Source organism: Diabrotica virgifera, chromosome 5, assembly GCF_917563875.1.
Source record: "Diabrotica virgifera virgifera chromosome 5, PGI_DIABVI_V3a".
Taxonomy (NCBI): Eukaryota; Metazoa; Arthropoda; class Insecta; order Coleoptera; family Chrysomelidae; genus Diabrotica; species Diabrotica virgifera.
In genome coordinates this window covers 73,857,740-73,879,968 of record NC_065447.1, presented here as the reverse complement: position 1 = coordinate 73,879,968, position 22,229 = coordinate 73,857,740, and the positions used below count along the sequence as shown (strand labels likewise).

Genomic DNA, 22,229 nt, shown 5'->3' with positions numbered 1-22,229 from the left:
TAAAAACTGTAAGTTTTTACAATAAAGTTAATAGTAGTTTAATTCGTAGAGCTTATATGCTAAGAATAAACTCTTATATCACGCGCCTTTCGATTATAGAGCTACAACCCCTTCGCAAGAAAACCATCCCATATTCCCGGCTTAAGAGAGAGTTGTACTTAAAATAATTTAAATTAATAATTTGGCGACTACATATCGTTTAATAATTTATGAGCTTGCAAAATATACGCATCTCAATTATTGAATTGCCATTTTCTTTCTATAGTGCAGTCACTGAAGGTAAAAATCAACTATGACCTTCGATTTCGGTAAATCTCCATTTATTTTCACGAATTGACAATAAGAACTTGGGGTTTTAACCTGGGGTATATGTCACCCCTTCTCGGGGGTGAAAATTACTTTATTAAAAATAACCCCACAAATCGAGAGAGGGACAAATTGTAAGCAAAATTTTTTATATAATGTGATTAAAATAAATCAATACTTTTTGAGTTATTAAAGATCAAATATTTTAATTTTTGTGAAACAAAATACATGCTTTAAAGCGATTTTTCATAAATAACTCAAAAACTGTAAGTTTCTACAAAACAGATTTTATCACTAAAATTGAAGATAATAAAAATTATAATAAATTGCTTACTTGAAAAACCCTTTAATGTTAATTTAAAGTAAGTTATTGGTATTTAAATTTATATTTTTTTCTGCGACTGTTCAAATCTAAGAATTGAAGCTTAAATAAAGGAAAAGAGATGCATTTTATTACACTTAGGTACTAAATACTTGTCAAAGTACTTAGAAATACCTATCAAAAATAAGCTCCAGAAAAAGTTGATGGCATCAAAATCCGCTCACCAATTTTCGTGAAAATGAATGGAGATTTACCGAAATCGAAGATATAGTTGATTTTTACCTTCAGTGACTGCACTATAGAAAGAAAAGTGCAATTAAATAATTAAGATGCGTATATTTTGCGAGCTCATAAATTATTAAACTATATCGAGTCGCCAAATAATTAATTTAAATTATTTTAAGTACTCTCTCTTAAGCCGGGAATATTGGACGGCTTTCTTGCGAAGGGGTTGTAGCTCAATAATCGAAAGGCGCGTGATTTAAGAATTTATTCTTAGAATATAAGCTATACGAATTAAACTACTATTAACTTTTTTGTAAAAACTTACAGTTTTTCAGTGATTTACGAAAAACCGCTTCAAAACATGCATTTTTTTCACGGATAACTAAAATTTTTGATGTTTAATAACTTAAAAAGTATTGACTTATTTTAATAACTTTATATAATAAATATTGCTTACAATTTGTTCCTTTATAGATTTGTGCAGTTATTTTTATAAAATAATTTTCACCCCCGAGAAGGGGCGGTATCCACCCTCAGGGTAAAGGTGCAAGGTGGTACTATGTCACCTTTGCTTCTTGAGCTATCCTCTAACCACTTACCAATTTTCGTGAAAATCGATGAAGGTTCACCGAAATTGAAGGTAATCGTTGATTTTTTACTTTCAGTGACTGCACTATACAAAATAAATTGCAATTTACTGATTTAGATGCGCGTAACTTGGAAGCTTATAAGTTATTAAATGATATGTAGTCGCCAAATAATTAATTGAATGCATTTTAAGTACAACTTTCTCTTAAGCCGGGAAGATAGGGTGGTTTTCTTGCGAAGGGGTTGTAGCTCAATAATCGAAATGCACGTGATTTAATAGTTTATTCTTAGAGTATATACGCTATAGGAATTATATCCGCAATACGATATATTTTAAGTTTTCTCAGCATTTTTCTCTTAAGTTAAATCAATTAAAGGGTTGTTTGGGGGTGAAGGGGATGAGCTCAAAAATCGAAACTATATAATTTCAAGAGCTCATAAATAGCTCGTAATTCTGCCGCAAAAACCGATTCAATATTCCTATTTTTAACTCAGCCCCCACCCCCCACTAAAGTATTAAATTCCTGCTCAGCGGAACGAGCTCAAAATTTTTAGTTTGCGGAATATGAGAGCTCATAAATAGCTCATAAATCAGGGCTATTTGTTTTTTAATTTTTGCAAGTGGGGGGGGGGGGGCAGCTCAACACGGGTAAATTTCACTATAATTTTTTCTTAAGATACTACTATCATAAGAATGCTACATGTCTATTTTCAATAAAAGATCTCTAATAATTTTCGATATATTGGAAAAAATCGATTTTCATTTTGTAAATTCAAAGGGCTGTAACTCTTTTATGTGCACATTTGTACTAAGGTAAGTTAAGTTCAATCGAACTATTTTTGGTCCCAGAATATGCGATTAAATTTATGACCTGTATTTTTGTTACACCCTGTATAATTGGTCCAAAAAAAGGCCTAACCCAGATATCCAAAGTAAAAGTTTTCCTACAACACAAAATTGTTCTATATGGTCCACATATTGTTCAGTAAAAAGTTACACCAATTTGAGCGAACAGTTTGGGGGGGGGGAGTGGAGGGGGGGAGAAGTCGGTAAATTAGTAGTTGTTTTACGTTTTTCGTCAATATTTCTAAAACAATGCTTTAGCGTAAATTATGTTCTATACTCAAATTTACTACATAAAATTTAATACAAAAAAGGTCCAATACATAATTGTTATAAATCAACGGTTTCAGAGTTACGGAGGGTGAAAATTGGAGGTTTTCGATACTTTTTTGGGCAATTTACAATATTATTACTGATGAAAGAAATTTTTTTGTAAATAAAATTTGCTATTTCAGTGGCCGATGGTATGTTAGTGATAAGCCCTTGAAGAAACGTTAACCTCACCACCCAAAATCATCATCAATTGTCCAAATAATATAAAAAGTATCGAAAACCTCCACTTTTCACCATCCGTAACTCTGGAACCGTTGATTTTATAACAATTATGTATCGGGCCTTTTTTGTTTTAAATTGTATGTAGAACATTTTTGTATAGAACATTGTTTACGCTAAAGCATAGTTTTAGAACTATTGACGAAAAACGTAAAAAAAACTACTAATTTACCGACTTCTCTTCCATCTCCCCCCAAACCGGACTCTCAAAATAATGTAACTTTTTGCTGAACAATATGTGGACCATATAGAACAATTTGATGTTGGAGGAAAACTTTTACTTTGGATGTCTGGGTTAAGCGTTTTTTGGACCAATTACACTATACTACCTCCGTAACTTTGAAACCGTTCATTTTAGAAGGATTATGCATTGGACCTTTTTTATTTCAAATTTAATGTAGAACATTTTTGTATAGAAGGTGGTTTATGCTAAACCGCATAGTTTTAGGAATATTGACGAAAAACGTAAAAAACTACGAATTTACCGATTTCTCCCCCTCTCCCCCCCAAACCCGACGCTCAAAATGGTGTGACTTTTTTCTGAACATTATGTAGACCAAATAGAACAGTTTGGTGTTGGAGGATAACTTTCACTTTGGATGTCTGGGTTATGCCATTATTTGGATCAATGTTATCATACTATTTATAGACATCATTACTGATTATACATTATATAACCATTTTTTTAAATTTTTTATAAACTACACTTTTTTAAGAATATTTTTTTCGATAAAATATTTACGTTTTGAGTTATTTGCGGAAAACCGTCTGATAAACATTTTCATTCTCAAATATCTCGAAAAGTGTTGAGTCACATAAAAAACTCTATAGAACGAAAGTTGCTTATAATCAGTCAATTTATCTATTTCAGGGATTATCTTAAACGGATGTTTTTTCACCCCCAAGAAGGGGTGTCTGTCACCCCCCAAGTAAAAGCAACCAACGGCACAAATTCAACTTTGAAGTGGAGGGTAAATAGAACCAAAATCCAAATTTTCATGCAATTCGGAGTGGCCCCTTAAAATTACACTCCAAAACGGTCATTTATTGGAGTACCATACTGGTCACCCCCATCTATCAAAAAAACTTTGTTACTGAAATAATATCACACGACAAGAACACATTTTTACCTACAAATTGATGCAAGAATCGGAGAACAAAAATAATAAAGTTATAAATTGTCAAACTTAATCAAAAATTTTGGGTGGCGAAATTTTGTGCCGGTGAGTGTAGTTATAAAGTATACAAATATAATTACAATTACAAATACTCCTGTAATCCAATAATGTGTTAGCCAAATAATTTAAAAATGAACTTTTCTCACTCTTCTCACTTTGAAAGCATCCATAGTCTGTTGGATAGAGAGAGAGAAGCGAAAACATAAGAAGATCATGCAATGTAGAAGACATAAATGGATGGGTGACAAAACGGAAACAGGAACGTGGAACGTGAAATGTGGAACGAACACATTAGTAGAATGGCAAAAGATAGGATAGTACGAATAGCACGAGATAAGTCACCAAATGGATGAAGAAGTGTTGGCAGACCAAGAAAAAGATGGTGCGATAACTTAAATAATTTAGCTGGCTAATATTGAAGAAGAAACAAGCTTTAAAGCCTACATACAAGAAGGAAGAAGAAGAAGAAAGCATCGATAGCTGAAGATTTAAATTTCTCTCTAGATTTTCGATTGCTATTCGCTCCGTGCGTGACCATGGTGGGGATACACGAAACTATGTCAACGTCCGTAGGGCGAAATATGACAACTTTGGCGAATAATGATTGAATAATATTTTTTTTAATAGGTATTTCGCTTATCTTATTATTGCCGTTTTGATTTTTAATATTTATTTTTTCAAACTGACTTTCTTTCCTTCCCCGATCTGGTGGTATATTCCTATCGTCATCTATTTCCATTTTGTGTTACACACACAAAATTAATAGTTCAATAGACCTGGGTTTCTTAAAATCTGGTACTAATAATTCACCCTGCCTAATTGGTTTCGACGTACACTTAATTAATGTTAATACCGACAACTAAACTGTAACGAAAAAGTGAAGAAAAACCCTTAAATTATATTTTTTTCAGAGAACTTCCAAATATCCGCTTTTTAATTTAAAGTTTATTTGACACGCGAACTTATTGTTTGTATGGAATAACAAATTTTATCAAAAATTGTAAATAAATATTACATATTAAAGACAAATATGTCATATGTGTACCGTATGTTTAACGTCAAATTGTGGTCGCCAAAAATGTCAAACGACTACGCTAGGTGGCGCGTCATGCACGGAGCGAATAGACAGCAACGACTGTCTGATAGTCGGTCCTGTTCCATAGAAGTCCTGAGATAATTTTTATTCAATTTTAATTTTGAAAAATTTCTTTCAACTACGGCACTAGTTACCGGAAAAGTTAAAAACAGAAAACATGCTGTTATTACCTTAGGAAAACTAGGTGCAAGGTTATTATATTTTATTATTAGTAATCCTGTAAGTTCTTTAAGAGATTTAATTTTCTGAATATCAGTTTGTAGGCAGATTTTTAAAGCAAGTAACTGTTCATAAAGATCAAATAAAATGTTTTTATCGTATTTAGTACTTAGTCTTTCGACTTGCTTTTTTATAATATTATTTGGAAATGATAGAAGTTTCCCACGTTGTAATACTTCAGATGTGTTACTCAAGTCACAGAGACTTTGAACCATTGTTTAGTTTGGGAAATCAAAATATCTAAATCGCAATAATATATATTGACCCTGAAGTACGTTTCCGGGTCTAAAATCCGTTTATCTTCTGATAACTCAACCAAAAATTGCTTTGTTACTTTTCGTCTTTTATTTTAAAAAATAGTTGTTACCTCTCACTTTTTTGCTTGGTTTTTAGACCGGTATATCAAAAAATAGTTAAATTAATTTTGATTTCTTTTATCTTTCAGCATATTTAAAAGATAACTTAATAGAATACCAGATTTCTGTAAATCATTGTTTTCATCCTGCACAGCTTTAGAATCAGGGTTGATTATTTCAAACACTGTTGAAAAAAAAAGACGAGAAGCACTATAAAATGGTAATTTTCCAAAACAGGAATTATATTTTTACATTAATAGCGTTCGTCTTTTTTAGTAGAAATTAAATTGATTTTATACAAAATTTTTATTATCAGTAAATACTTTTTTTATAGCCGATAAAGCTTCGTACCTCGAATACTGTCTAGTTGGACATACTTTCTTCCGATTAATTTTATATTTTTCGGATTTATCGTTATTCGTTTTATACTATTACCAAAAAAGAAGTATACTATACTTTTTCCAAATTATAAAAATAAAGAGTTTTAGGCCTTTCTGCACTGCAATCAGCTACTGATATGAACCCCCAAAAAGGGTATTTTTGGGTACAAACTCATTGTTTTCTACTCTTGACACGTATCTAAAACTACAGAAAGTTGGTCAGTTTTTGACAAGTCTTGAGTTGTATCCAAAATAATCACAACAAATTAGAGATTTTTGATTTCTGACACAATTGTTTACCTATGCACTACCAAGTAAACTAATAATTATTTCAGTTTGAATTGTAAGGCTTAAATAAATAATCTCAAATAAATAGATAGATACATACATATAATTTATATATAAAGAATAGATCACACGAATATACCGATACCGAAACACTGTTTTAAATATTTTCAAAGGTAAAGCGATTACAAAAATTCCAATTTGGCATTATACATACAGTGTCTCACACACAGCCAACGGTGAATAGACAATGAGAATGAGCTTAAACATAGAAACTCTGTTGTTATGGTATAATGGCGAGCGGCGGCAAATTGATAATACATGAATATAATTTATACAGGGTGATTCATTAACAATTGTCCATATAGTAACTGAAGTAACCTTAGAACAAAATATGACTCCTTACTGAGATACAGAGTGTTTTATTTAAAAAATTAAAAACTATTTGTATCCAGTACTTTAAAACCATTTGACATATCCTTGTCATACTAGGCAGCAAGTGTAGTACATACAAGACTGTACACCCTACTAAAATATCTTAAAAAAACTTTTCTTCCTACTACCAGAGGCGTATGACGGGGGAAAGTGAAAGGTCGACCCTTTCAAAATTCTACGCCACTGGCGCAATTGCTATATTAGTGCAATTTTTGGATTCTCCACTATATTCTATGTAAATAATAAACTCTTCATTATTAACGATAAAGTCATTAGTTTTCGAGATATTATAAAAATGCCGATACCGAAACAAAACATACTGTTTAAAAACGGCCAAAAGTGAAATTTTGTAGAATACTCTGTTCAATATTTTTAAATGGAATTTTTGTTTCGGCATGCCGGGGGCAGGGGCCCCGTATATTTAATACAGCTGATATTGCGGTAGCTACGCCTCTGGTGAGAAGGCAATTGTTCGTTTTGTATCGCTTGTTAGGCTAATGTTCAAAGATTCCAAAATGGGGATTTATGTGAAAAATGTCGGGATGAATATCAAAAGAAGTTTATTTATCTTGGACTTTTCGGTTAAATCGTTTTACTTCGCAAACGTATTTAAAGGGTTGTATGCATAAGAAATCTAATAAAACAAAAGCTCCAAAAGATTTCCATTTAGAAGGGAAAAAATGGAGGTCTTTGTGGAAAACGTTTTCTTTTTAAAATAAATAAGAGGGTGAACAACACTACAAACATTGCTTACAGGGTGAAGTTCGGGCCTCGAAAAAATTTGTGAGTACCTACATATATTTGTTATACAGTGCGCCCTTAAAAAAACGCATAAATTCATTATTTCGTAAACCGGCGACATTAAGGAAGAGTGCCGAAACAGGTCGATTTTTATTTTTAAATTACAATTTTTTGGCATATATATCATACTAGTGACGCCATCCATCTGGGCTTGATGACGCAATCGATCATTATTTTAAATGCTAATGGAAGCCATGTGATAGCTCATTTGAAAGGGTATTTAATTCTCTATTCACAAATGTAAACATTGATATAATTATTTATACAGGGTGTTAAAAAAATGTTTTTTAATTAAATTAATTGAGATAAAAAGAAGAATGTATGTAATTTATTTAATTCAAAATACGTTTTACTGTTGTCAGAAAAAAGGAAAAACATGTTTATTTGACAAATAAATATTTATTTTCGCTTAAATTCAATGTTAAAGCTACCCCCACCCGTCTCTTGGTAATTTGAATATTTTGTGTAAGCGAAAATCAATGTTAATTTTTTAATTAAAATATTTTTATGTTTTCTAACTGCAGTAAAATATATTTATATATTTATATATATTTATAGAATTAAACAAATTACATACATTCATCTTTTTGTGTCAATTAATTTAATTTAAAAATATTTTTTTGGACACCCTGTATAAATTATTATATTAACGTTTATTTTAGTGAATAGAGAATTAAGTACCCTTTCAAATGAGCTATCTCATGACTAGTGATGTAAAATTTCCGGGAAGATTCAAACCCCGGAAAGTTTCCGGAAACTTTCCGGGAATATTGGAAATTTTCGGAAACTTATGGAAGTATTGCATTTGTATTAAAATTATTATAATAAATTATACAAATCAGTAGTTAGCTTTACTTATTGTTGTGGTATTACGACTACAGAAAAAATCTGTTAAAAATTAAATGTTCAAAAATACTAAAAAATTATTTAACTTAAGAGGATCGGAACGTATTTTCGGCTGCAATGCTATTCAAATGGGGATTCATTTTTTTCAAATCCTGAGAAAACTAATAAGTATTTTGGAAAAATTTAAACGCAGAATGAAAGATTACGTTATTAGCGAGGGCCGAAAGTCCCTGAGAACTTCTACAATGTTTATTTTAATAAGTTACAGGGGTGAAAAAACTAAGAGAAAATTTAGTGTGATTTTTAAATTCAAATATCTCATTCAAAATAAACTTTTTATTTATTCTAAGGGACTTTCGGCCCTCGGTAATAATTTAGTCTTTCATTCTGCGTTTAAATTTTTCAAAAATATTTATTGGTTTTTTCAGGATTTGAAAAAAATGAACACAATGCCGTGGTAATATTTTCCAAATCTGTCTTTGTCTTACAACGCACTCAACCGAATATAATATTGTCAGCATATATTGTCAGTCAGACACTGACAATCAGTGACAATTTTAAATATTTGACATTGCATCGGGAATATTTTGAGAAATTGATTAAATATTATTGATATATAGTGTATTTGATAAATAATTGATTTAAGACGTGAACTTAATAAAAAGTTATTTATTGTGTATTATTTGTGAAAGATCCAAGCAGAGAATACATCAGATATATCCTGTGATCCAAGTATTTTTTTGTTAGAGATGTTCAAAATTGTAAGCGTTCCAAAATAACAACATATTATTAAAAAATCACTTTAACACTTTTCCTCTTTTCTCGATTGATTATTAGTTTTTGTTGTACAAATAAATTATTACAATCACTGAAAACATAGTTAGTGAAAAAATTATTACATTTATTAACTGAATTAATAATTTGCAATTATAAAAATAACAGTTATCCAAGAACATTCAAAAGCCATCTCTTTAAATTAATTATGACATTTTCAAGTAGAATGACATTCTAGTAATGTTTACATATCCACACCAGTGTGAATTTTACTACACGTAATTTGCCGTGTAAAGACAGAAAAAGTAGGGATACACGTAAAATATTTGCGAATTATGTACCCATAGCCTTAATTAAAAAATACTCTGAATATTTGTTATTAGTCATTATAATTTAAAAATAAAAAGTTATTTTATTTAAAAAAAATATTAAAATGCAGCTATACACTGCATAGCTAATATGCTCTTCATCAGTGAGGCTTTGTCATGTTAAAGAAGAATCAAGTAAGTTTGCAGCATAGTGCACAGGCTTCACTGCCATTTTTTTTTAAATTCAGGTAAGCATTCGTTTTCCTCAGACTTACTAATTGGAAGTAATGGAATATTCTAGGTAAACATATTTTCTCTATCCTTAAATGCATCGACATTCGACAACCTGGGATATTTTAAACATATTGCCTTCCAATAAAGTACCTAATCCATTTCACAATTGGTGTTAGAATAACTGCTACTTTTTGCAACTTTATCGAAAATATTTCATCATCATCATCCAGACAGTTCTGTTTAAAATTCCGTGAAAATTTTCTCCCTCTATCACCATAAGTATCGGTAAAGCACTTTTAGACGCAATAATGTTATATATACAATAATTAAGGATTGAACCCCATCTAGTTTTTACAAGAAGTTTTAATGATCTAAGTTTATTGTAGTTTTGAATTTTTTCTTTTTATTTATTATTTTTCTTTTGAAATATTCCCATGCATTATACCTATACTACATCACAATAAAAATTCACTAGAAATAAACAAACAAAGACACATTGAATGTTCGAGGAGGACTTTGATGATTTGGAAGATTGTTGGGAAATTGAAGATTTGGGAAATCATGATTTACAATATATATGTACATTGTAAATCCCAATCATGATTTGCAAAGTTTACTCCTCTTAACAGTCAACGTGTCTTAGTTTGTTTATTTCTAGTGCATCTTTATTGTGATTTTAGTATAGTTTAGGCATTTTTAGTATAAAATAATGAAGGTAATGATCAAAACAATGTTCCACTTGGCAGTGGTATAGGTTCGCCAGCCATGTGAATTAAATAGCGCTACTTTCATGTAAATTCAAATTACGTCACTGACTCTTATGTCCAAAAGGCTCTTGGAAATATTCTCAAAAGTTCTCAGAAATATTATGGAAAGTTCTCGGAAACCTTCTTGAAAATTCTTGGAAATATTCTCGAGAATTTTCCATTGAAAGTTTATGGGAATATTCGCGGTCAGGAGAATATTTCCATTTTTTATAGACGAATATTCTCGGAAACTTTCCAATATTCGCGAATATTCGCTTGGAAATATTCTCGACTCACATCACTACTCATGACCCTCATTCTCATTTGAAAAAATCATCGATTAGGTACTTCATCACGCCCACATTGATGACGTCACTTGTATGATATATATGTAAAAAAATCGTAATTTAAAAATAAAACTCGGCCTGTTTCGGGATGTTTTTTTAAAGTCGCCGGTTTACGAAATAATGAATTTATGCGTTACTTTATGGACGCACTGTATAATATCATTAACGTTGGCGCTCAAATAAGTAATATTGTGGACTCTTTCCAACTTTATTCCATAGGCTCTGATTTTCATTGGTTGTAACTCCGTTCTGCTGACAACCATAAGTTTTGTCTTAGAAGTATTAAGTTAAGCCCATATTCATCACATGCCTCGGTTACCCTGTTTATAAGTCATTGCAAGTCTTTTTCATTGGAAGAAAAATCAGTACCGTGTCATCTGCTTCTCTGAGATTGTTGACATTAATTCCGTTGATTTTAATGCCTGCATCTTCATCTAAGACTGCCTTGAAAATAAATTCGGAGTAGATATTAAAAAGTAGAGGCGATAAAATACATCCTTGTCTCGCTACACGTCGTATTTCCACTGCTTCCGTCGTGTTATGACCTATTCGTATGTTTAGACATAGATGCCAATAAAAATTTTTGATCATACGAAGGTCTTGTTCATCAATTCCCACCTATCAGTTTGTCGTGGATGACTCGATAAAAGGCCTGTTCGAAGTCGATAAAAAACATATTTACTTGTTGTTCTATATCTCTACATCATTGAACTATGACATGCAAACTAAATATTGCTTCTGTTTAATAATATGAATAATAATTAATAATAATGAAACTAAGCTGTTTGCACTAATAGACGGCCAGATTTTCAACGCAGTTCAACCACGATTTCATGCCTTATGCCTTTGAGAGTACTGAAAGATAAAATAAAGAAGAATAAAATATGTAAAAACTGTGAAGCGTCGTAAAAAATTTTCCTAGGAAAATTAAATCTTGTTTAGTTAATAAAATCGCATGTGCTGCGTAGTGATGTTGATTATAGTTACTATCGAGTATTCGTTACAAATCGTTACTTTTGTATAAAGTAATCATTTTTTACAGTATTCGTTACTTTTATTACTATGATCAGTACATAACTTTGGTTAATCATCATCATCATCAGTAGCTCGACAACCCTTTTTGGGTCCTGGCTTGTTCTAAGAATTTTCGCAATTCTCCTTGCTTTGTTTTTCGAGTTGGTAATCTTAAGTGTTTTCAGATCTTGTTCCACTTGTTCCATGTATCTAAGTTTGGGTCTTCCCTTTTACCTTCTCCCTACTGGTGTCTGCCTCATTATATGTTTTGGTGTTTCAGTCTCCAAGAGACCATTCGTTCAACATGGCCCATCCAGCGCAGACGTTCGATCTTTATGGATGTTATGACGTCGGGTTCATTGTATGCTGCTTATAGTTCAAAATTATATCTTCTGCGCCATACGTCATTTTCTTTCACCCCCTTATACTCGTATATTATGTGTCTAAGGATTTTTCTCTCAAACGTACCTAATAGGTTCTCATCACTTTTCGACAGTGTCCATGTCTCTGATCCATATATAAGTACCGGCTTTATCAGGGTTTTGTATATTTTATATTTGGTTTTTCTTGTTATGTTAGATCTTAGATGTCTAATTAGTCCATTATATGTTTTATTAGCAACATGTATTCTTCTCTTAATTTCTTTACTGACATTGTTATCTGCGGTAACTAGTGAACCTAGATATATGTAAAATTTTTCACGCTTTCGATGTTATAGTCTCTGATTGTCAGATTCTGTAGGTTTCTTTGGACTGTCGATTTGCTGGCCTTCATGTATTTGGTTTTTATTTCATTAATGTTTAGGCCACTGTTTTGTGCCGCTCTTTTTATCGCATTAAATGCTTATATCATCTCTCTTTCGCTTCTAGCTATGATATCAACATCATCTGCATATGCCAATATTTGTACACTTTTTGTTATTATTATTGCTCTGGTGTTGACTTTTGACTCTCTAATTACTTTCTCTAATGTGGTGTTGAACAGAATACAGGATAGGGCATATCCCTGTCGTAGGCCCTTCTAACATGGATTGCATCTGTTCGTGCGTTTTGAATTCGAATGTTGCTTTGTACATTAAGTGTTCCTTTTACTATATTAATGAGTTGAGTTGGAATATTAAACTCTTTCAGGGCGTGGATTAGAAATTCTCGATGGATGCTGTCATAGGCACTCTCAAAATCAATTTGCCTCAAGACGAAGATCTGATCTATTGTGAACTTCTGCCTGCAGAAACCACATTGATCTCCCCAACTATTTGTTCCGCATATGGTCTCAATCGCTCATACACAATATTTGACAGTATTTTATGTCATAGTCAGTAGCGTTATTTTCTGGTAGTTTTTACATTGAAGCTGATCTCCCTTTTTATGTAGTGGAACAATTACTCTGGTATTCCAGTCTTCTGGCAGTTGTTTATTATTCCATATGTTCACTATTAGTTCGTATATCGCATTCAATAGGGAGTCTTCGCCTTCCTTTATTAATTCTGCGCTAATGTTGTCTAATCCAGGTGACTTGTTGTTTTTCAGTCTGGTAACTTCTTCTTGCATTTCAGCTACTGAAGGGTGGTTGTTTCTCTGGTATCCGTTTGATCCAGTATAATTCCATCATAGTGGATCTCCGTTTTTTTTCAAACTCTTCTTTGAAGAATTCTGTCCATCTTTGTAGTATTTCACTCTATTGAGTTTCTATATCTCCTTCATTATCTCTGCACACCATTGTTCTTAATTTAAATTCTTTTCTGCCTTTGTCAAGTTTTTGGTAGAATTTTCTGATTTCTGTTAGTTTATTTAGTTCTTCCATTTCTTGGAGTTCTTTTTCTATATGTTCTATTTTTTTCTGCGATGTATTTTCTTCTCTTCCCTCCTTAGCATTTTATATTCCTCCTATGCCTGTCGTATTCTATGTCGTTGTTGTAGTCGTTGATATGCATTATTTTTTCTCTCTGTCAGGTTAGGACACTTTTCATCAAACCACTGCCCTTCAGTTGATTTGACCTTTTTTGTAGACCCAGGGTCTCTTTGGTAGCGTCTTGTATGATGTTTTTACGCTTCCCATTCTCTGTTTATATCCTCGTGCTTTTGTCTATTTTGTAGCCTTCCTTTTATATATTCTTTGTATTTTGCCTTTTTGCTGTTGTCTACTAAGTTTTTTATTTCATATTTTTCAATTTTGGATCCCTTTTCTTTTTTTATGTTTGAAACTCTGGCACTTATTCCACTTTACACTAGGTAGTGATCCGAGTCTGCATTTGCCCCCCTTTTGCTGCATACGTTTATTACGTCTGAGTGATGTTTAGAGTAAATAATAACTTGATCGATCATGTTTACTGTAACTCCATTTGGAGATCTCCACGTTCCCTTATGCATATTTTTTCGCTGGTAGCATGTGCTGGCAATGTCCATGTTAAGGGAAGTTGCTAGATTTATTAATCTGATGTTATTGTCATTGGATACTTCACTGAGGCTGTGCTTTGGTAGGTATTGTTGTTTTTTTCCTATTTTTGCGTTGAGATCACCATAAATAATGTTGATGCCATTCTTTGGGCATGAATGGTATGCAGCTTCTAGTTCTTCATAGAATTTTTCTTTGACATCGTCTTCCTTTTCCTCTGTAGAGGCATGCACTTTAGTTAATACATACTGCAACAATAAACCTATCCAGGTGCCGACATAGGATCAAATCACAACCCAGTAGTGACCAAAATTAGGCTCAAAATGAAAATAATAAAACGCAGAACAACAGATGTAAAAATCGATACAAGTAAACTAAGAAACCCACTCATAAAACAACGCCTGACAGATGAAATTAATAACCGTTTAATGAATGTCAAAGAACAAATCCAGCAAAATACTGAAACAGAGACAAAATGGTTATTAATAAAGACAGAAATAGATAAATGTGAAAAAGAAATTTTTACACCAACCAGATACAAAAAGAATCAATGGATGACGGGGAAATCTTAGATTTAATGAAAGAAAGACGTCGGCATAAAAACAAAATAATCAGATGTACAAAAATGTGAATAAACAAATAAAATCAAAAATTAAGCAGGCTAAAGAACAATGGTTAAAAGAACAATGCTCAGAAATAGAAGAACACGTTTGTTACGTTGATTTTAAGACAGCTTTTGACAAAGTAAGACATGAAAAATTAGTCCAAATTCCAAAGACAAAAAACATAGACAAAAGGGACTTACGAATAATAACAAACCTTTACTGGAATCAAAGAGCACAAATTGTAATAGATAACGAACCCAGTCCAGAAATTGAAATCAGGAGAGGAGTTCGGCAGGGATGTATTATGTCTCCGTCTCCATTACTCTTTAATGCATATAGTGAAGCCATTTTTGAAAAAGCATTGCTATCTCAAAGTGAAGGAATAATAATTAACGGAAGATCTATTAACAACATAAGATATGCAGATGACACCGTGATTATGACAAGCTCTGCTGAGCAACTCCAACTACTACTAAACAAAACAAACAATTTCTGTGAAGAATATTGACTAAAAATGAATATAAAAAAGACCAAATACATGATAATAACTAAGAAAACAAACATACAAACAAGCATACATTTGGGAAATGTACCGATAGAAAGGGTTGATAAATACAAATACCTAGGAACCTGGATTTCAGAGAAAAATGATCAAACAACAGAAATAAGAACCAGGAGAGAAGTAGCAAGAAATGCGTTTATAAAAATGAAAACAGTTCTCTGCAACAAAGACCTTAGCTTATAACTGAGAGTAAGAGCTTTGAGATGCTACGTGTTCTCGATACTACAATATGGACTTGAAAGCTGGACATTAAAGCAAGAACACATAAATAAACCACAGGCATTTGAAATGTGGTGTTACAGAAGGATGCTTAGAATAGCATGGACATAGTTCTATAGAATACTTTAGAGCAGCGGTGGATAGAGTAAAGATAGTGATGATGATATCCAACCTCCGATTAGGAGACGGCACTTGAAGAAGAAGAAGCAACAATAAATATTTGAATAATACATCGTTGCAAAGCTGATTAGGAGACCTTTAAAATAAGTTGTCCCGTGACCTCATTAAGCCAACACTGATGACGTAATGTCCAACACATAATATAGCAAATAATGGCGTTTCAAAAATTAAAATTGACGTGTTTTATTGTTTTTTTAAAAGTCGTCTGTTTCTGAAATAACGAAATTATTCCACAGTTCTGCATCATACTGTATATTTATTCTATACTCCCTTTTTATTTAGCGTTTAACTATGTATTTAACATGCAATAAAGAGAGATTTATAATATTAATGACATATGAAATTTTATTTGCAAAATAAATTATTTATGAGTTAATTATTATTGAATAATTTCAAATATTTCAATTTAAATTGAGTATGCCTTAAACATTTTTCCAATTAAAAACAGTTTTACAATGCGTCGGTGGAATATTGCGGTATTATGTGAAAATCCATTTATATAAATTGTTTGAGTGTGCAATGAGAGGTAAAATGGCTAATCTTTTGTAGGGGATAATACAGAATGGTTATTCATTTATTGTACCGAAAATTTTTCAAACTGTTTCACTCAAAATAATATGTAGGGATACCCGGTGGAATGGGGTACTAAGTTGAAATTGATTTTTGAAAATAAGGACGGGTTAATAATGGCGGTCAAAATCACTATAATGTTTTTAATAATATTTTATAATACTAATTTTAAAAAACTAAAAACAAAATATTTGTGAGCAAATTAATGTTAATAGCTAGTGTAACCCAAAAAAAGAAATTCCCATTCCATCAAGAACATGACAACATTTTTTACAAGATCAGACCTTATAGTACGGGATCCGAATCCAGGTCGACCTTTACCCATCTAGCCCAATCAAACAACACAAGACTTTACGAAAACCTCCAAAAAATAAAGGAAGGATGAAAATTTGGGAAGAGGTAGTTGAAATAATTGTCTAATATTATATAAGAGAAAGTTTACAATTCTACATCTCCTCCATTTTACAAAAATTGGGAAAAATATTTTCTCGGGGGTGAAAAAAAAATGTGTGCGCTTGAAGCCTCTAGACTCAGTAGAAGCAGAGTTGTAGCTAATGAAAAATAGGTTCTTATTCGTCAAATTCCAAATCGAATATTTCAACGTGAAATAACCAAAAAAAGGAGCAATTTTCAGGGAAATCTCATTACAACTTTTTTAAAGTGTTGAAAAAAAAGGTTTATTTTTGTTTAAAAAAATCTTTTAACATTCTAAGTAAGTGAGTTATGCTAAAAATATTATTGGTCCCTTTTATTTTTTGGTAAAGCGAATCGCGAAAATCACCCCCTAATTAGTATCTTAAATAAAATTAATCGTTACCGCTTCACAAGTTACTTTACTTATGTATTGTTTAAATGATCTATAAGTATATTTGGTTAAAAGTGCTCATTAAAAAGAATTGGTTTTAAAGTAAAACATTTTTTTTATTTTGAAAAAAAATTCCATTATTAAATGAAAAGAGAGATAGTAAATAGAAGATAACAAAAGAGGTCGCCAACGAGTTTTTACGAAGAAAATTTGTAACGTCACCTTTCACCCATCAGAAAAATTTTGAACACAAATGAGAAATTTTTCTCAAAGAAAACAGGAACGTTGTACACTTGAAAATTCCGAACACATGTGAGAAATTTTTCTCAAAGAAAACAAGAACACACCGTTCTAACCAGAAATAAATATATGCAGTAGTAATCGTTCAGAACAAGTCAAAAATAAATACTCATAATAAAGTAATCATTAAGTCAATGTATATAGTTAATTTAAATGATTAATCATAAAAATTTTAAAGTATCAAAATAATCTTTAGATGTTACTCTGGAGAAAATAAAAATATTACCCAATGAATTCTAGTATTCCTCACACTAAAATAATTCATTTATTTTAAATAAATAACTTCAGAGAGTATCTCTGGTTAAAAAAATAAATGTACTTTAAAAAAGTATGAAATTACTTCAAGATTATAAAGTCTAAGTAATAATCAAATTTAAAGTTAAACATTAAGTTTTTATAATCAACTTAAACTGAACATTAACTAAAGTTCTGTTTAAAGTTGACATTTACCCATATGTGCCCATATGTATTGCATAGATAACAGTGCCGGTTTAACCTAACTTCGGGCCCTGGGCGCTGGATATTTAGGGGCCCCCTTCATTGCTATTCGTTATCAGTTTTTAACAAGAAAACACATGCATTAACTATAAATGTTTATTGTAAAATCTATACAATAAATTTTGTAAAACAAACATAAATAAAAGCAAAAAAAATATTCCAAAAAATCATTTAAAAATATATAAAAACAGAAAGTTCCACAAAACAGCACATGACAAACAAACAAACATAATATTCTAAAAAATACATAAGATAAAAATTAGATCACTTTTTTTCATGACCTATCCAATGATACTGTTTTCATGTCAATGTCAATGTTTTCATGACTGAATAATTATCCAACTGCTATATACTACTAAATAGCAACGTTCAGTTGCTCCAGTTCTTCATTTTGTATAATACCATACTGATAATGCGTCTAGGTTTTCTTGACCCAAATTTGACCTTAAATATATCTTTATTCATTTTAGGGCCGAAAAAGACTGCTCGCCTAATGCATTAGAAATTGGTATTGTAAAATAAACTTGCAATAAAGTTAAAATATAGGGAAAAATTGAGTTTACATCCTGTATGACACCAAATGTTTCAACTGTTTATTTAAATTTTGGCATAACGTTATAAAATGAGTAATTTCATTATGCAAGTTCTCTTTGGTTTTATCAACATCTTTTTTATATTTCTCGCATAAAGAATCAATTGACGTCTTCATTGACTTCTTATTTAGCTCAAAAAACATCTAACAGCTGATGTAACACCTTTGTATCATTAATTTCTCTTTAAAAGATCTTGAGTAATATTGTCGCATATAACATTAAATACTTCAATTCTGAATCTCACTTGCCCCTTTAAAATTGTTTCACTTTCACCTGCTTCATCGAAAAATGTTTCTCTTTTCTTTGTTCTCTGAAGGTTAACTCTAAAGGATATGTTTGAGATATCCTCGCCAAAATATTTTTGGATTCTACTTCAATTTTGCTTAACTTATTTCTTACTACGTCTCCAACAAAGCTCAAAACAGATGCCATTAATTCTACTCCAGTTGACACGTTCAAGTCCACAGTTTTTAACGTATTACTTGTTGCATTCACTCGTTTTAAAATTCTTGCCCAAATCAGTGTCAATAGAACTGTCTCAAAAGTATCCATTTTATTCTGCACTGCCTTGGCTTCAATTTTAAGTGTTAATTTTTTGTCTTTATTATTGCTTAACTGGAATTCATTGCAAATTTGGTCAGACAGCTAACTGAATCTTTTCCTTTAATCGCATTCCGCTGTAAATGCTCAGATAAGAAGGTGTCAAAGGCCAAGTATACAAGAAAACTTAAGTAATTTCCTTTATGACGACTCGTTAAATCCTCATGGGAGCTTGTCCTTGAAAAGCAAATAATTTAAATGGTGACAACTCTTCTTAGGACCTTTACCCAATAGTCAGCTTCGCGTTCTATTTTCTCTTTCAAGCCAGCGTCACAGTATATAGAGGTTCCCTCTTTATACTGTGCCAGCGTCTATAACTCCAATTAATGATGATATTTATTGTTATTAATAAAACCATAGAGTTCATTACTTTCTTCGTGACATTTGAGCAATCTATTTAAATGTTGCCAGTGGATACATCCAAAATCAGTTAAATTATTTTTTTTTCAATACAAAATAATTTGCATCGTTAACAATAAACAGCTTTAACACTTCCGTCGTATATCGGCCAATCTCTCTTCTCTTTACCTTCATTGGGTTTTATTCTATAAAAGTTGCTTTCATTTAGTTCTATATCATCTTCTATAATAAGCTTTATCTCCAGCTTCGTGCATTTTTTCCAATTTTCTAAGGAATTAATTTTTGGATTAAAAGTTATCACAGTTCTTATAAAGTCATCAGTGTTAAAATCAGACTATTTTGAAATCACAGGTATTTCGTCGTCTTTTTCTCTATTTCGTAAAATATGTACCTAGATTATTTAGCAAATTTTTTTTTATTAATAAAAGCGACGGGTCCCTTCTAGCTCCCTTCGGGCCCCTGGGCGCCCGCCCCAAGCGCCCAGTGGATAAACCGGCACTGATTGATAAATGTACCAACTTAAAATTTAAAGTCTAAAGTTAAACTGATTTTTTTTTTCAGAAAATACGTATTTAATTAAAATTTTTGCAAACAATTATTGTTCAGAAATCATTTGTGGCATTTTTCAATGTGTTTGTTTGTGTTTTATTTTTTTATTTTTATTTTATTTTTGGTATTGTTTTAATAAAATTTTTTGGAAAGTAGTAAGTATTAAAATTAGTTTAATATTTAAATAAAATATAACAAACTGTTTAAAGTATATTAATTTCGTTAAAATCATATAATATAAGTATAACTTCTTACGTGCGTACAAAGTACACACACATTATCTTTTTTACAATAATAAATATACGACGAAGTAGTAGACGAAGTAGTTTTCAATCCTAATAGTAAATTATTAATATTGAAAATATTAAAAATATTACTAAAAGATTTTTAAATTGAAAACTTATTGGTACACTTTCCTGGTGACACCTCCAAGACTTCTACAATTTGCAAGTCAAATGGATGCTGCAGTGAAGACGAGAGGGAAGGAATTCTACACTATGCAATTCACATCCCCCGTCTGCAGCTGGTAAAGTTCCAACGGAAAAATGCACCTAGTTACTCTACGGAGTAATACGACTATAAAATAAAAATGTATACCATTTTTATTCAGTTGCAATTCGAAGGCAAAACAATCTTACTTTTCAATTAGAATATGGAGTGCAGTCCAGCCCCTTGAACCGCGATTTTCGGCTCTTATTGGAGCCTTCATCGGAAGGAACGTAGGCACTGTTCTCCATATTTTAACTGATTCGCATCGAGAGGTTTTCCCACCCATTGCAACTGAAGTGATGATAGTAGGTGGCTAGCGCCATCTGGCATTGAAAGACGAAGTAGTTTTCAATCCTAATAGTAAATTATTCATATTGAAAATATTAAAAATATTACTAAAAGATTTTTAAATTGAAAACTTATTGGTACACTTTCCTGGTGACACCTCCAAGACTTCTACAATTTGCAAGTCAAATGGATGCTGCAGTGAAGACGAGAGGGAAGGAATTATAAAGGAATAATAAATATGTTGATTTTTACCACTATTTTGCAAAAAAATTCGTTGTTTTGGCTTCTGAGTGATACCAAAAAATCAAAAGTCAATAAAACTAAAAAACTCGACAGCGATACCACGAGGAACTCAAAAGCTAAAAAAATATATTTTTCAATTTTTTGTTTACCATGATTCAACGATAAGTTGTGGTCTCCACAGCAAAATTCATTCTCTTTTGAGGTGTCTTTAAAAAGGATCCCGCAGAAACCTTATGGGAAATGGCTCTCTGTCAAATGCTCCGAAACTTTGGGTTTTGGTAGTCCTTGATGTGCAGAACAAAAGATTCAATGGGCGCGTGGCTCCAAAAAATCATGTTTTTAAGATATAAGCCTCTGAAGTTATAGGTACAGTTAGGACGTTTGAGTTGGAATACATTCATTTTCTCAAAAATAGGCGACTCTGGAGATAAATTACGAATCAGGTCGATTTTTATTTTTAAATTATAATTTTTGGCATACTAGTGATGTCATCCATCTAAGCGTGATGACGCAATCGATAATTTTTTTAAATAAGAATATGGGTCGTGTGATAGCTCATTTTAAAGGCTATACAATTCTCTATTCAATAATATAAACAATAGCATAATTATTTATACAGGGTGCCCAAAAATTTTTTTGAATTAAATTAATTGAGACAAAAAGAAGAATGTATATAATTTATTGAATTTGAAATACATTTTACTGCTGTCAGAAAACAGAAAAAAATGTTAATTTGAAAAATTAGCAGGGGCAACTGCCAATTTTTTCTGATTCAAATATGGGTTTCAATTGAACAATTAAACAAACCTGGTAAAAACTGTATGTGAAGGTGCCGTTTCAAAGAATGTAGTATGATAAAACTAATCACACTAACGTAACTAATGGAAATGATAAATGGGATAGACTAAGGTACAAGTGAACACACCAGGTGACACAGGAAGCTGAGAAGATGGTTCTGTTAATTTGAAAATACAAACACATAATACTTATAGCACTAGGATGATGAGGATGACTTATAGTGTTCTTCCGCTATAACTTTTCCCATGCGTCACGATTCATTTTCAAACAAATTAAGTCAAAACATAAAGTGAAACGTACGCCGATGTGTGTAGTATATA

At 31.5% G+C, this 22,229-nt stretch overlaps 1 protein-coding gene across 2 annotated transcripts in view; it reads left to right on the top strand.

Annotated features, from left to right (window-relative positions):
• The window catches only part of LOC114329770 (bone morphogenetic protein 1), a 1,195,441-nt gene that overhangs the window by 39,572 nt on the left and 1,133,640 nt on the right, over nt 1–22,229 (top strand). The window lies entirely within an intron of this gene.